The 17,598-nt window shown below is 39.2% G+C and overlaps 1 long non-coding RNA gene across 1 annotated transcript; it reads left to right on the top strand.

The window, feature by feature from the left end:
* Window positions 1-2,866: 2,866 nt before the first annotated feature.
* On the top strand, window positions 2,867-13,176 carry LOC135228916 (uncharacterized). Its single transcript, XR_010319789.1, has 2 exons — window positions 2,867-10,666; window positions 11,354-13,176. It is a non-coding gene; the product is annotated as an uncharacterized LOC135228916 (long non-coding RNA).
* The last annotated feature ends 4,422 nt before the right edge of the window (window positions 13,177-17,598 follow it).

Genomic DNA, 17,598 nt, shown 5'->3' on the forward strand with positions numbered 1-17,598 from the left:
TCTTTATGTGACTTGATATTAACTGTTGCCTCCAAGCCATCTATAAGTTATTGTATTCGTTTATGCTTGCTTACTGTGTCATAGCTACTTGCTGTGTTTTGTTTTGGTATACCCCTATGGATTGCTTGAGTGAGCTAGCTTGATGATTTTTTGCCTTTGGAGCTCTGGTGTCCTGCCCCCAGCTGGCTAGAGCTGTTTTCAGGTATATCAGTCTAGGAGTCCATTCAGTTTTCTTGTATGAATTCAGCTCAGGTTTCCAGGTAGCTGATATCAAGTGTGTGGTACAGGCTCTGTCCTATAGTCTTAGAAGGGCATGGGTGATTGGCGTATATGCTGGTATCTGATTGTAGCAGGGGTCACACTCTGAACAAGGCAGGGGGCTGAGAACCGACCCCCAATGTCTCTGTGGAAAATGCATGTCTGTTGCCTAGAGTGTGCTTGTGGGTGGGTTCTGCAGAGGGACCATGGGCACACAAAGTTTTTGGTTGTAAGAACTGGGAGGTACCAGTTATCTTTGGACCCCTGTCGCGGGTGGCTTGGTGACCTGGGTGGAGCTACCAGTCCTTTGTCCCTGTTGTGGGTAGGTGAGGACCTTGTTTAGTAGGCAAAGCAATGTCAGTCGTTAAATACCCACCTCTCCACAGCACAGCTGAAATGGTTGGCGTTTGCCAGCAAGGGCCTATTGTCCTGAAATAGGCCCACACAGGTCCATTCAGAAGGGAAAGGTGCTCAAGTTCCACGGATGGTTTATGCCTGCACAGGAGCCGTTTCTGTCCTGAGCTCTCCTGGTTAATGGAGCTAGGAAATTATCTTTTCCCCCCAGTTGCAAATTTCTTTCCTTCCCCAAGGCCAGGAGGATGGCTCTAGGTGCTCACCAGTGTCTACCTCAGGCCCAGGGATTCAGCTGCTGAAGCCGGCTTGGGGGTGAGGGGTGCAAGGTAAAATATACGCAAGTACTTAGCTTTTGCTGAGAGTGCCATTCTCCTCAGGTTCCGGAGGTGTGAGTGGGCTGTGTAGCTGGCTGCTTCTCCCTGAGGAAACTGCGTCCAAATGCTAGTACCAGCCTACCTCAGCCGCCACCGCCACTGCCGCTGCCACTCCAGGAATGGTGCCTGAGGGCTCCCCGCGATTCAGGTCCGGTAACTCCTCTCCGCTTGTGAACAGCCTCTTCCTCCCCCTGCCCCTCAGTTTATTGTCTAAGCTTGCCTTTGATGCTCAGGACTCTGAGCTTGTCACAGATATACTCGTTTCACTTGTTTTTTCGGATCTTTTTTGTAAAGAGGGCTCCACGGAAGCATCTGACTATTCCACACTCTTGGCTCTGGCACTCCTGCTCTTTTTTGTATGCTGTTTACTTGAAATATTTTTTTCCTCATTTGATTTTTAGTATACTTACGTCTTTGTTTCTAAGGTGTGTTTCTTGTAGACGGTGTAGTGATGAGTCCTGTTTTTTTAAATCCATTCTGACTCTATTTATGGGTGCATTTAAGCCATTTATGTTCTGTTGATTATTGATAGGTATAGGTTTATTGCTGTCATTTTGTAGTGATTTTTTCTTTTTTTGTGGTGCTGACGTTCTCTTTGTTCCTCTTACTCTCCTGTGCTGAATTCCCTTTTTTGTTTGTGGATCTTCGTGTGTGTGTTTCTTTCATTTGTTAGATTTTGTGTTTACTGAGACTTTGTTTTTCTTCTTCATTTTGATGAGTAGGTTTGTTAACTTTCTTTGTGGTTACCTTGAAATTTATCCCTATTTTCCTAAGTTTAGACCAATCTTTTATTACTTGATATCACCTTGACTTCCTCTCCATTTGAAAGTTCTATACTTAAACTGTTTATTTGCTCTTTTATTGTTCTGACACTGTTGTCATTTACAAATTGACATCTATGGTGCCCCGTTGTAAATCTTTTGGTTTTGTTTTCTCCTTGAGAGTTCATTACCTCAGTTGATATCTGGCTGATCCGGCCCTGTTCCTCGGTTCCAGTTGTTGTCAGATGTTGTTTGTTCTCTAACTCAAGGACTCCATATAATAATTCTTTTAAGTCTGGTTTGGTTTTTTTTTTTATTAACTTTTATTGAGCTTCAAGTGAACGTTTACAATTCAAGTCAGTCTGTCACATATAAGTTTATATACACCTTACTCCATACTCCCACTTATTCTCCCCCTAATGAGTCAGCCCTTCCAGTCTCTCCCTTCGTGACAAGTTTGCCAGCTTCCCACTCTCTCTATCCTCCCATCCCCCCTCCAGACAGGAGATGCCAACACAGTCTCAAGTGTCCACCTGATATTATTAGCTCACTCTTCAGCAGCATCTCTCTCCCACCCACTGTCCAGTCCCTTTCATGTCTGCTGAGTTGTCTTCGGGAATGGTTCCTGTCCTGTGCCAACAGAAGGTTTGGGGACCATGACCGCCGGGATTCCTCTAGTCTCAGTCAGACCATTAAGTCTGGTCTTTTTATGAGAGTTTGGGGTCTGTATCCCACTGATCTCCTGCTCCCTCAGGGGTTCTGTACTGTGTTCCCTGTCAGGGCAGTCATCGATTGTGGCCGGGCACCAACTAGTTCTTCTGGTCTCAGGATGATGTAGGTCTCTGGTTCATGTGGCCCTTTCTGTCTCTTGGGCTCTTAGTTGTGGTGTGACCTTGGTGTTCTTCATTCTCCTTTGCTCCAGGTGGCTTGAGACCAATTGATGCATCTTAGATGGCCGCTTGTTAGCATTTAAGACCCCAGACGCCACATTTCAAAGTGGGATGCAGAATGTTTTCATAATAGAATTATTTTGCCAATTGACTTAGAAGTCCCCTTAAACCATGGTCCCCAAACCCCCGCCCTTGCTCCGCTGACCTTTGAAGCATTCATTTTATCCCGGAAACTTCTTTGCTTTTGGTCCAGTCCAATTGAGCTGACCTTCCATGTATTGAGTGTTGTCCTTCCCTTCACCTAAAACAGTTCTTATCCACTAATTAATCAATAAAAAAACCCTCTCCCTCCCCCCTCCCCCCCCCGTAACCACAACAGTATGATTTCTTCTCAGTTTATACTATTTCTCAAGGTCTTATAATAGTGGTCTTATACAATATTTGTCCTTTTGCCTCTGACTAATTTCACTCAGCATAATCCCTTCCAGGTTCCTCCATGTTATGAAATGTTTCAGAGATTCGTCACTGTTCTTTATCGATGCGTAGTATTCCATTGTGTGAATATACCACAATTTATTTACCCATTCATCCGTTGATGGACACCTTGGTTGCTTCCAACTTTTTGCTATTGTAAACAGAGCTGCAATAAACATGGGTGTGCATATATCTGTTTGTATGAAGGCTCTTGTATCTCTAGGGTATATTCCTAGGAGTGGGATTTCTGGGTTGTATGGTAGTTCTATTTCTAACTGTTTAAGATAATGCCAGATAGATTTCCAAAGTGGTTGTACCATTTGACATTCCCACCAGCAGTGTATAAGAGTTCCAATCTTTCCGCAGCCTCTCCAACATTTATTATTTTGTGTTTTTTGGATTAATGCCAGCTTTGTTGGAGTGAGATGGAATCTCATCATAGTTTTAATTTGCATTTCTCTAATGGCTGATGATCGAGAGCATTTTCTCATGTATCTGTTAGCTGCCTGAATATCTTCTTTAGTGAAGTGTGTGTTCATATCCTTTGCCCACTTCTTGATTGGGTTGTTTGTCTTTTTGTGGCTGAGTTTTGACAGAATCATGTAGATTTTAGAGATCAGGCTCTAGTCGGAGATATCATAGCTGAAAATTCTTTCCCAATCTGTAGGTGGTCTTTTTACTCTTTTGGTGAAGTCTTTAGATGAGCATAGGTGTTTCATTTTTAGGAGCTCCCAGTTATCTGGTTTCTCTTCGTCATTTTTGGTAATGTTTTGTATTCTGTTTATGCCTTGTATTAGGACTCCTAGGGTTGTCCCTATTTTTTCTTCCATGATCTTTATCGTTTTAGTCTTTATGTTTAGGTCTTTGATCCACGTGGAGTTAGTTTTTGTGCATGATGTGAGGTGTGGGTCCTGTTTCATTTTTTTGCCAATGGATATCCAGTTATGCCAGCACCATTTGTTAAAAAGACTATCTTTTCCCCAATTAACTGACACTGGGCCTTTGTCAAATATCAGCTGCTCATATGTGGATGGATTTATATCTGGGTTCTCAATTCTGTTCCATTGGTCTATGTGCCTGTTGTTGTACCAGTACCAGGCTGTTTTGACTACTGTGGCTGTATAATATGTTCTAAAATCAGGTAGAGTGAGGCCTCCGACTTTTTTCTTCTTTTTCAGTAATGCTTTGCTTATCCGAGGCTTCTTTCCCTTCCATATGAAATTGGTGATTTGTTTCCCTATCACCTTAAAAAATGACATTGGAATTTGGATCGGAAGTGCGTTATATGTATGGATGGCTTTTGGTAGAATAGACATTTTTACTATGTTAAGTCTTCCTATCCATGAGCAAGGTATGTTTTTCCACTTAAGTATGTCCTTTTGAATTTCTTGTAGTAGAGCTTTGTAGTTTTCTTTGTATAGGTCTTTTACATCGTTGGTAAGATTTATTCCTAAGTATTTTATCTTCTTGGGGGCTACTGTGAATGGTATTGATTTGGTTATTTCCTCTTTGGTGTTCTTTTTGTTGATGTAGAGGAATCCAAGTGATTTTTGTATGTTTATCTTATGACCTGAGACTCTGCCAAACTCTTCTATTAGTTTCAGTAGTTTTCTGGAGGATTCCTTAGGGTTTTCTGTGTATAAGATCATGTCATCTGCAAATAGAGATAATTTTACTTCCTCCTTGCCCATCCTGATGCCCTTTATTTCTTTGTCTACCCTAATTGCCCTGGCTAGGACTTCTAGCACGATGTTGAATAAGAGCGGTGATAAAGGGCATCCTTGTCTGGTTCCCGTTCTCAAGGGAAATGCTTTCAGGTTCTCTCCATTTAGAGTGATATTGGCTGTTGGCTTTGCATAGATGCCCTTTATTATGTTGAGGAATTTTCCTTCAATTCCTATTTTGGTGAGAGTTTTTATCATAAATGGGTGTTGGACTTTGTCAAATGCCTTTTCTGCATCAGTTGAGAAGATCATGTGGTTTTTGTCTTTTGTTTTATTTATGTGATGGATTACATTAATGGTTTTTCTGATATTAAACCCAGCCTTGCATACCTGGTATAAATCCCACTTGATCGTGGTGAATTATTTTTTTGATATGTTGTTGAATTCTATTGGCTAGAATTTTGTTGAGGATTTTTGCATCTATGTTCATGAGGGATATAAGTCTGTAATTTTCCTTTTTTGTAATGTCTTTACCTGGTTTTGGTATCAGGGAGATGGTGGCTTCATAGAATGAGTTGGGTAGTATTCCGTCATTTTCTATGCTTTGCAATACCTTCAGTAGTAGTGGTGTTAACTCTTCTCTGAAAGTTTGGTAGAACTCTGCAGTGAAGCCGTCCGGGCCAGGGCTTTTTTTTGTTAGGAGTTTTTTGATTACCTTTTCAATCTCTTTTTTTATTATGGGTCTATTTAGTTGTTCTACTTCTGAATGTGTTAGTTTAGGTAGGTAGTGTTTTTCCAGGAATTCATCCATTTCTTCTAGGTTTAGAAATTTGTTAGAGTACAATTTTTCGTAATAATCTGATATGATTCTTTTAATTTCAGTTGGTTCTGTTGTGATGTGGTCCTTCTCGTTTCTTATTCAGGTTATTTGTTTCCTTTCCTGTATTTCTTTAGTCAGTCTAGCCAATGGTTTATCAATTTTGTTAATTTTTTCAAAGAACCAGCTTTTCGCTTTGTTAATTCTTTCAATTGTTTTTCTGTTCTCTAATTCATTTAGTTTAGCTCTAATTTTTATGATTTGATTTCTTCTGGTGCCTGATGGATTCTTTTGTTGCTCACTTTCTATTTGTTCAAGTTGTAGGGACAGTTCTCTGCTTTTGGCTCTTTCTTCTTTTTGTATGTGTGCATTTATCGATATAAATTGGCCTCTGAGCACTGCTTTTGCTGTGTCCCAGAGGTTTTGATAGGAAGTATTTTCATTCTCGTTGCATTCTATGAATTTCCTTATTCCCTTCTTGATGTCTTCTATAACCCAGTCTTTTTTCAGGAGGGTATTTTCAGTTTCCAAGTATTTGATTTCTTTTCCCTAGTTTTTCTGTTATTGATTTCTACTTTTATTGCCTTGTGGTCTGAGAAGATGCTTTGTAATATTTCGATGTTTTGGACTCTGCAAAGGTTTGTTTTATGACCTAATACGTGGTCTAATCTAGAGAATGTTCCATGTGCGCTAGAAAAAAAAAGTATACTTTGCAGCAGTTGGGTGGAGAGTTCTGTATAAGTCAATGAGGTCAAGTTGGTTGATTGTTGTAATTAGGTTTTCCGTGTCTCTATTGAGCTTCTTACTGGATGTCCTGTCCTTCTCCGAAAGTGGTGTGTTGAAGTCTCCTCCTATAAATGTGGAGGTGTCTATCTCACTTTTCAATTCTGTTAAAATTTGATTTATGTATCTTGCAGCCCTGTCATTGGGTGCATAAATATTTAATATGGTTATGTCTTCCTGATCAATTGTCCCTTTTATCATTATATAGTGTCCTTCTTTATCCTTTGTGGTGGATTTAAGTCTAAAGTCTATTTTGTCAGAAATTAATATTGCTACTCCTTTTTTGCTTATTGTTTGCTTGATATATTTTTTTTCCATCCTTTGAGTTTTAGTTTGTCTCTAAGTCTAAGGTATGTCTCTTTTAGGCAGCATATAGACGGATCGTGTTTCTTTATCCAGTCCGAGACTCTCTGTCTCTTTATTGGTGCATTTAGTCCATTTACATTCAGCATAATTATAGATAAGTGTTTAGTGTTGTCATTTTGATGCCTTTTTATGTGTGTTGTTGGCAATTTCATTTTTCCACTCACTTTTTTGTGCTGAGACGTTTTTCTTAGTAAATTGTGAGATCCTCATTTTCGTAGTGTTTGACTTTATGTTTGTTGAGTCGTTACATTTTTCTTGGTTTTTATCTTGAGTTATGGAGTTCTTATATCTCTTTGTGGTTACCTTATTATTTACCCCTATTTTTCTAAGTAAAAACCTAACTTGTATTCTTCTATATCGCCTTGTATCACTCTCCATATGGCAGTTCTATGCCTCCTGTGTTTAGTCCCTCTTTTTGATTATTGTGATATTTTACATATTGACTTCAGTGATTCCCTGTTATGAGCATTTTTTTTAATTAATCTTAATTTGTTTTTGTGATTTCCCTATTTGAGTTGATATCAGGATGTTCTGTTTTGTGACCTTGTGTTGTGCTGGTATCTGATATTATTGGTTTTCTGACCAAACAATATCCTTTAGTATTTCTTGTAGCTTTGGTTTGGTTTTTGCAAATTCTCTAAACTTGTGTTTATCTGTGAATATCTTAATTTCGCCTTCATATTTCAGAAAGAGTTTTGCTGGATATATGATCCTTGGCTGGCAGTTCTTCTCCTTCAGTGCTCTGTGTATGTCGTCCCATTCCCTTCTTGCCTGCATGGTTTTTGCTGAGTAGTCTGAACTTATTCTTATTGATTCTCCCTTGAAGGAAACCTTTCTTTTCTCCCTGGCTGCTTTTAAAATTTTCTCTTTATCTTTGGTTTTGGCAAGTTTGATGAAAATATGTCTTGGTGTTTTTCTTTTTGGATCAATCTTAAATGGGGTTCGATGAGCATCTTGGATAGATATCCTTTCGTCTTTCATGATGTCAGGGAAGTTTTCTGTCAGGAGTTCTTCAACTATTTTCTCTGTGTTTTCTGTCCTCCCTCCCTGTTCTGGGACTCCAATCACACGCAAGTTATCCTTCTTGATAGAGTCCCACATGATTCTTAGGGTTCCTTCATTTTTTTTAATTCTTTTATCTGATTTTTTTTCAGCTATGTTGGTGTTAATTCCCTGGTCCTCCAGATTTCCCACTCTGCATTCTAATTGCTCGAGTCTGCTCCTCTGACTTCCTATTGCACTGTCTAATTCTGTAATTTTATTGTTAATCTTTTGGATTTCTACATGCTGGCTTTCTATGGATTCTTGCAACTTATTAATTTTTCCACTATGTTCTTGAATAATCTTTTTGAGTTCTTCAACAATTTTATCAGTGTGTTCCTTGGCTTTTTCTGCAGTTTGCCTTATTTCGTTTCTGATGTCTTGAAGCATTCTTTAAATTAGTTTTTTATATTCTGTGTCTGATAATTCCAGCATTGTATCTTCATTTGGGGAAGATTTTGATTCTGTTGTTTGGGGGGTTGTAGAAGCTGTCATGGTCTGCTTCTTTATGTGGTTTGATATGGACTGCTGTCTCCGAGCCATCACTGGGAAACTAGTTTTTCCAGAAAATCCGCTAAAAAAAATGCAGTCAGATCCCTATCAAAACTGCCTTTGGATTATAACCGCCACCTTGTTCCCTGTGAGGATGAAAGTCTGAGATTTGGATCATATATGCTTGGCTGTAGCTGGTTCTGTGTATTTAGTCCAATTAGGGGTGGATTTTTGGTCCCTGGGTTGTTTTTTGTTGTTGTTGTTCCTTCTCTCAGGCCAAAAGAGTGGATTAGGAAAAGACCAAAAGAACAAAAACGGGGGGGGAAGCAAAGCTGCCGCGGAGCCGGAGCCGTTCTCCCTCTGGCTCAGGCAATTCCAATATTAATGAAGCCGCCTGGGGAGGGTGGGGGAGGAATCAGCGAGATAGGAGAGTAGCACCTGAGAATATAACCAGAGTTGCTTGTCTTGCTTGGAATGACTATTATATCTGAGATTCCCGCAGGGCGTGTCGCCTGTGTGTGCTGGCTGTGTGGAGATTTCCCCCAGGGGTCTGGCCCTCTGAAGCCACCCGCTGCCAGTCCAAATCCTAGCGTCAAGTTTCCCCTGCTGGGACGCTTTACTCCCGGCTCCAAAATCAGTCGCTGCCTCCCGGGGACTTCTCGTCCTGCCAGCCGCGTCGCCATGCCGCCCTCACGAACCGGCTGGGCCCCCTCCCGGGGTTAGTTCAGGGGAGTGGAGCAGCTCCCTGTGCTTGTGCCATGCCAGCGCCCAGTCAAAATCCCGGCGGGACGATTCCCTGGCTGGGACACTGCTCTCCCAGCTCCAAGACCAGTCACTGCCTCCCGGGGACTTCTCCTACCGGCTGTGTCGCCACGCCACCCGCGCAAACCAGCTGGGCCTCCTCCCGGGGTGAGTTCAGGGGGGTAAGGCTGGGCCCCTTGTTTGTGCTGTCAGCTCCCCTGGGCTCTGCCCTAATTTGGGCGCCAAAGGTTACCTGACTGGGACGCTGGCTCAAGGCTCCAAAAACAGTCGCTGCTTCCCTGTATTTGTTCGTTTTCCGTCTCTAAATCTCTGTTTGTTGTTCAGGGTTCGTAGATTGTTATGTACATGATCGATTCACTTGTTTTTCCGAGTCTTTGTTGCAAGAGGGATCCGAGGTAGCGTCTACCTAGTCCGCCATCTTGGCCCTGCCTCCTGGTTGGTTTTTTATAAATTCCCTTAATTTCTGTTTATCTGGAAATGTCCTAATGTTGCCATCATATTTGAGCAAAAGTTTTTCAAGATATATTTTCCTTGTCCCTTTTTTTCTTTCAAAGTTTTATATATGTCATCCCATTGCCTTCTTGCCTGCATGGCTTCTGCAAGTAATCAGAGCTTTTTCTTATTGTTTCTCCTCTATATGTGACTTTTTGCTTTTCTTGAGCTACTCTCAGGAGTATTTCTCTTTGGTTTTAGTGAGTGCAATTATGATATGTCTTGGTGATTTTCTTTTGAGGTCTATCTTATTTGGTGTTTGTTGAACTTCTTGGGTTGTAAGCTTTTCATCTTTCATGATATTAGGTAAGCTTTTTTCTCAGCAAATCTTCAATGATCCTCTCTGTGTTTCCTATTTTCTTCCCCTTTCTGGAACTCTAATCACATGCAAATTTTTGCTTTTAATTGTATGCCACTTCCTTCTCAGAATTTCTTCATTTTTCTTCATTGTTTTCTCTGATTTTTCCTCAAAGTGGTAGCCAATATTTTGTCTTCAGTTTCACTGATCCTGTCTTCTACTGCTTCAAATTTGTTCCTAAAACCTTCTATTGCCCTGTCCATTTCTGAAATCTTGTTGTTTATCATTTGGTTTTCTAATTGCCGCTTTTGTATGATTTCTAGTTGTGTATTTTGAAATTTTGTTACTCTATTATTTTTCTGAATTCTTGCATTGTTTTGTCTGTGTTTTCCCTGACTTTGTCTGTATTTTCCATGGATTTGTCTATTTTCCCTTATTTTTGTCTGAATTTTCCTTCATCTCTTTCCTAAACTCTTGGAGAGCCCTGAATATTACTAGACTTTTGAATTCCCTATCAGGTAGTTCCAGTGCCTTTTCCTCTACTGGAGAATCCTCTGGGGTTTTATTTTAGTCACTTTCTTGAGCCATCCTGTCCTGTTTTTGTTTTTGTTTTAATGGTGTGATATTGTCTGCTGTCTCTGGGTCATTTAGGAATTATTTCCTTCATTTATCAATTGTATATTTGCTTCTAAGGGATAGAGAGAGAAGAAACAAGAAAAAATGAAACAAAACAAAAATATGATGCCGGAGGAGCTGACCAATGGGAGCAGCACAGACCTGGAGAGGCCATGGGCCAGTGGCTCTCTAGTCGATCATTGAAACACCACCTGTCGAGAATGGGTGAGGGCAGCTCACAGGACTAAGTGAGTGGGGGGAAAGGAAAGGACAGAAGGGAGAGAGAAGAACGTGAATAAAATGGCACTGAGGGAGCCTGCCAGTGAGGGCAGCACAGACTCGGGAGGCCATGTGCTGGTGGCTCTCTAGCCAAGTGGTGTAGCACAGCCCATCAAGAAGGGGAGGGGACATCACACAGTTCTAACTGGGCGGGAAAAAGGAAAGGAAGAAAGGGAGGGAGAAAAAGAGAAAAAAAGAAATAAAAATAGTGCCGGAGGAGTCAACTGGTTCCGGTGTAGCCGACCCAGGCAGCAGTGAGTTGGTTTCTCTCTGGCTGAGCAACCGTGGCCTGTTGGAAAATGGCAGTGGACAAGTATAGGGAAGAAGGTACGGGTGTGAGAAAGCATGTATCCCTGGTTACTGGGTGCTCTGTCTCCTGTTGGAAGCTCCAGGAAGTTGACTTCTCATACTCCCTGTCTGCGTTCCTTGGTGGCTGTAGTCCAAGATGGCAAATCCATGCTGCATTATCTAGTAGGGGACCTCCACTCTGTAGCTCTTCTCATTCTCTGTTCTCTGTCAGTTTCCTACTCCATTCAGTACTTGATTGAGCTCTTTATCCCTTCATTTGATGCTTAGGGTTCCGGAATTGACATTTGTATCTGTTTTACTTAGTTTTTTGGGTCTTTACTGCAGGAGGATGGCATGTTCCTTCTATCTATAACATCATGTTGACCCAGCCTCTCTCCTGATCTTCTAAAGTGGAAACAAAGGAATAAATAAATTTTAATGTCCTGCAGGGAACAATTATAAAATATATGAAGAGACAAGAAAGGACAGCACAAACAAATGAAGAAAGAAAGGAGTCAGAAATAATCCCTGAGGAAGAACAAATATTTGATTTTTCTGACAATGATTTCAAAGCATTAGTACTAAAAATGCTCAAAGAGATCAAGGAAAACATAGATAAAGATCTAAAGGAAATCAGGAAAACAGTACAAGAACAAAACAAAAATTTCAAGAAAGATGGAAAACTTAAAAAAAACAATTAGAAATGCTGGAGCTTAAAAGTAAAGTAAAGGAAATTAACAATACCATGGAAGGTAAAGAAGTAGAATTGAAATGACAGAAGAGAGGACAAGTGAACTTGAAGATAGGGTCCTTGAGATTGCTCAGTCTGAGAAGCAAACAGAAAAAAGAATAACTTATACATGATGGGAATTCCAGAGCAAGAAATGAGAGAGGAAGGCTCAGAAGGAATCTTTGAACAAATAATCTCAGAAAATTGCCCAAATCTCATGAAAGATGGGAATTTTCCCTTCCATAAAGTACAATGAACTCCGTACAGGATGAATCCTAAAAGAAATTCACCATGGCACATCATAATCAAACTCTTGAGAACCCAGGACAAAGAGAAAATTTTAAGAGCAGCATGAGAAAAGCTAAGTATCACATAAGTGGGGACCCCAATAAGATTAAGTTCTGACCTCACTTCAGAAACCATGCAAGCAAGAACACAATGGGACAACATATTTAAATTGCTGAATGAAAAGAACTGTCAGCCAAAAGTAATATAGCAACAAAATTATTATTCAAAAACGAGGATGAAATTAAAGTATTCCCAAATAAATAAAAATTAAGAGAATTTGATAACACTAAGCTGACTCTACAAGAAATACTGAAGGGAGTCCTCCAGAAAGAAAAGTAATGACACTTAAAAGCCACCTGGATATAAATAACAATAAAATAAATGTAAACTTAGATTACAGGGAAACTGAGATACAGGTAGTCCCTGAATTATGAATATCCAACTTATGTACAACCAATGGTTAGGAACCAACTCTTGTAATTTTATATTAAAAATTTGAGGTACGCACAATGGTTCATAATAACAAAGGAGCACTACTTTGCAATGTGCATCAAAACATTATTATTATTATTCCTGTATTATGTTAAAGATGTTTTCATGTATTGGGAAATATTTTTTAATGTTTTTTTAAGACAAGCATTTCACTAACTGACGTTAGATACAAACCATACCTAACTGCTCCAACTTATGTATAAATTAAACTTAAACACAGACTCAGGAGTGGAACTCATTTGTAATCTGGGAACTACCTGTACAAAGTTGCAATTGATGACAACACCAAAATAAAAGGGGGAGATGATTGGCGTAATTACAGAATTTCAATGTGTTGGGGAAGTTAAGGTGGTTTCAATATATAACAGTTTGTTTTAAATGTAGGATGTTGAAGGTAATCCTCATGGTAGCCAAAAAGAAAGTAAATAAAACTACTCACCAAAATAAAGGGAAACAAAAAGACACAGCAATCACAAGACAACAATAAAAAAAAAAAGGAAAAGAAAATCTGTATTTTAGAAATCAGCACTGAAGGTAAAGAGGAACAAAGGAACAAAGAAGCCATTAATCTCACACACAAAAAAAGCATAATAAGATGGCTGAGGTAAATCCTCCCCTATCAATAAATACTAAACCAAAAAAAAAAAACCCATTGCCATCAAGGTGATTCAGATTCATAGCGACCCTATAGGACAGAGTAGAGCTGCCCCATACAGTTTCCAAGGAGCTGCCGAGGGGTTCGAACTGCCGACCTTTTGGTTAGCAGCCAAACACATAACAACTGTGTCACCAGGGCAAGAAATACAGTGAATGTAAATTGATTAAACACTCTGGTCAAGAGACAAAGAGTGGCAGAATGGGTAAGAAAACATGCCCCATTCATATGTTCTGTACAAGAGATACACCTTAGGCACAATGACATAAATAGGCTAAAAGTCAAAGGATGGAGAAAAATTCTAAGTAAACAGTAACCAAAAGAGAGCAGAAGTAGCAATATTAATATCTGACAGAACAGGCTTTACGTCAAAATCCATTATAAGAGACAAAAAAAGACACCATATGATGATAAAATGGTCAATTCATCAAGAAGATTTAACAGTTACAAATATCTACACAACTAACATCACAACCCCAAAATACATAAAGCAAACTGGAAAAGAATTAAAGAGAGGAATAGATCTAAAATAATACTAGGAGACTTTAATACACCACTTTCAATAATGGATAAAACAGCTAGAAAGAAAATCAGCAAAGAAACAGAAGAGTTGAGTAACACTATTAACAGACATCCATAGGATACTCCACCCAACAGCAGCACAATATACATTCTTGTACAATGAACATGGACCATTCTCCCGAATAGAACATAGTTTAGGACATGAAGAAAATCTCAATACAATTTAAAAGATTGAAATTATGTAAAACATCTTCTCTGACCCTAATGGAATGAAGCTAGAAATCAAAAACAGGAAGAGTAAAGGATAATAAATAAAAAATACGTGGTAACTAAAATAGCACAATACTCAAAAACCAATGTGTCAGAGAGTAAATCAGGAGTGAAATTAGAAAATACTTAGAATCAAATGCTAGTGAAAACACAATATACCAAAACCTTTGGGATGCAGCAGAAGCAGTGCTCAAAAAGAAACTAATAGCAATAAATGTCTACATTTAAAAAGAAGAAAGATATCAAATCAATACCTTAACTCTACAATTTAAGGAGACTGAAAAAGAAGGTAAAAAGAATACCAAAGCTATCAGAAGAAAGGAAAAAAAATCAGAGCAGAAATAAATAGAGAATAGAAAAACAATAGAAAGAATCAACAAGACCTGAAGTTGGTTCTTTCGAAGAGTGAAGAGTCAAACCACTGGCTAAACTGACAAAGGAAAAATGAGAAGATGCAAACAACCAATATAAGAATTGAAATGAAAAACATAACAACAGAGTCAAATGAGGTAAAGAGGACCACAACGGAATATTGTGAAAAAGTATACTCCAAAAAACGTAGATGACATGGACAAATTCCTAGAAACACGTGTCCTACCTAAACTAAAACACAAATAGAGGTAGAAAAATATAAACAGACCCATAACAAGAGATTGAATCAGTCATCAAAACCCTGCCAACAACAACAAAAAAGCCCAGGACCAGACGGCTTCACAGGAGATTTTTAGCAAATATTCAGAGACTTGACACCAATCATACTCAAACTCTTTCAAAACACAGAAGTGGGAGGAATACTCCCTAACTCATCCTATGAACTCAGCATTACTCTGATCCAAAACCCCAAAAAAGGCATTATAAGAAAATTACAGACCAATATCCTGCATGAATATAGACACAAAAAGTCTCAACAAAATTTTAGCGAAAAGAATTCAGCAACATATTAAGAAAGTTATGCATCATGACTAAGTGAGATTTATTCCAGGAATGCAAGGGTGGTTCAATGTTAGAAAATCAATCAATAAAATACACAACATTAATAAAACAAAGGAAAATAATCATATGATCATCTCAATAGATGCAGAAAAGGCATTCAATAAAATCCAACACCCTTTCCTGTTAAAAACTCTCAGCAAAATAGGAATAGAAGGGAAATTCCTTGACATGACTAAGGGCATATATAAAAAAAAAATTGCCAACATTATACTCAATGGAGAAAGACTGAGAGTCTTCCCCTTGAGAATAGGGACAAGGCCCACTATGACCACTTCTATTCAATATTGTACTGGAAGTCTTAGCCAGAGCAATAAGGCAAGGAAAAGAAATAAAGGTATCCAAATCGGAAAGGAAGAAGTAAAACTATCTCTATTCACTGATGACATGATCCTAGGCATAGAAAATCCCAAAGATTTCAAAAGAAAGCTACTGGAATGAATTGGAAGACTTATCATTTGAAAATGTCATACTATCCAAAGCAATCTATAGATACAATATGATCCCAATCAAAATTCCAACAGCATTCTTCACTGAAGTGGAAAAACTAATCACCAATTTTATACTGAATGGAAAGAGGCCCCAAATAATCCAAGCAATTTTGAAGAACAACAAAGTGGAAGCCTTACACTTCCTGATTTCAAAACAGTACAGGTAGTCCCTGATTTATGACGTATTCAAGTTATGACACACCTCACTGACAGCCATCCTTTCTTAAATGATTTGTGTATTTTTATGTATGTGTGTATTAAAATATGTCTGTAAGTTTATATGTAATGTTTCCAACCCCCAAAGACAAAAAAAATATTGGATTAATAAAGATACTGATTGTAAAAGCGAATAATAATGAATTTTTTTTTAAAAAAATGAGGTATTCAACTTAGGTCAGAACGGAGTTAAGATGGAGTTGTCGGAACAGAATCACGTCATAGGTTGGGGCTACCTGTATACAACTACAGTAATCCAAACAGCCCGGTAGTGGTTCGATGATAGACACATAGACCAATGGAATAGAATTGAGAGCTCAGAAACAAATCCATTCATCTATGGACAAAGTGATTTTCAACAAGGGGCCACAGTCTATTCAATGGTCTCTTCAATAAATGGTGCCGGCAAAATTAGATCTCCACATGCAGAAAAACGAGACAGGACCCATATGTCACACCATACACAAAAACTAAATCAAAATGGATCAAGGACCTCAATGCTAAAGCTAAAGCTATAAAGTTCTTGGAAGAAAACATAGGGACAAAACTATGGGACCTAATTTTTTAAAAAACGATTGATTATCAAACACAACTACAAATGCATGAATAGTAGAAGACAGATTAGATAATTGGGACGTCATAAAAATTAGTAATTACGTTCATCTAAAGACTATCAAGGAACCCTGGTGGCGCAGTTGTTAAGAGCTAAGGTGAGCTACGGCTGCTAACAAAAAAAATGTCGGCAGTTCGAATTTACCAGCCACTCCTTGGAAACCCTATGTTATCAGGAGGGATCAGTTCCTGGAGAAGGACATCGTGCTTGGTAAAGTAGAGGGTCAGCGAAAAAGAGGACGACCTTCAACAAGATGAATTGACACAGTGGCTGCAACAATGGGCTCAAGCATAACAATGACTGTGAAGATGCCGCTGGGCATTGTTTCATTGTGTTGTACATAAGGTCGCTATGAGTCAGAATCGACTCGGTGGCACCTAACAACAACACAACAGGAGTTGGAATTGACTCGACAGCAATGGGTTTGGTTTTTCTGTTTGTTTTTAAAGATTATCAAAAGAGTGAAACTACAACCTACAGACTGGGGAAAAATCTTCAGGAATGACATATTCAATAAGAGTTTAATATCCAAAATATACAGTGAAACCTGTAAGATCTGGAACTCGATGGGATTACCTTGTTTTTCTGGGTCTCACACGTTTTCCGCCTTTGACAGGCTGCAGTCTTACGATTTTTCTATTGCTTTCTCTTAGTCTGTTGCATTTTCCTTCTCTGACAGATTTCCGCCTTACACAGGTTCTGGCTTTCACAAGTTTTACTTATATAACATTTCTACAACTTAACAACAAAACCGATTGTCATTGAGTCAATTCCAACTCTTAGCAACCGTATAGAACAGGGTAGAACTGCTCCATAGGGTTTCTAAGGCTGAAATCCTTATGGAAGCTGACTGCCACATTTTTCTCCTGCGGAGCAGCTTGTGGGCTCGAACTGTCAACTTTTTGTTTAGCAGCTGAGCCCACTGTCCTGCATAACTTAACAACAAAAAGACAAACCCAATCAAAAAGCATGCAAAGGACATGAACAGACACTTCAAAGAGGACATTCAAACAGCCAGCAAACACATGGAAAGATGCTCGCTGTCATTAGATGTTCAGTAAAAACCAAACCTGTTGCAATCGAGCTGATTTTGACTCATAGAGATCCTATATAGGACAGAGTAGAACTACCCCACAGGGTTTCCAATGAGCGGATGGTGAATTTGAACTGCTGGACTTTTTGGTTAGCTGCCGAACTCTAACCACTGCACCTCCAGGGCTCCCATTAGTCATTTAAAAGAAACTGATGGCATCGAGTTATTTCCAACTGAGCGACCCTATAGGACAGAGTAGAAATGCTCCATAGGGTTTCCAAAGAGCAGCT

Source organism: Loxodonta africana, chromosome X (genome assembly GCF_030014295.1).
Source record: "Loxodonta africana isolate mLoxAfr1 chromosome X, mLoxAfr1.hap2, whole genome shotgun sequence".
NCBI lineage: Eukaryota > Metazoa > Chordata > Mammalia > Proboscidea > Elephantidae > Loxodonta > Loxodonta africana.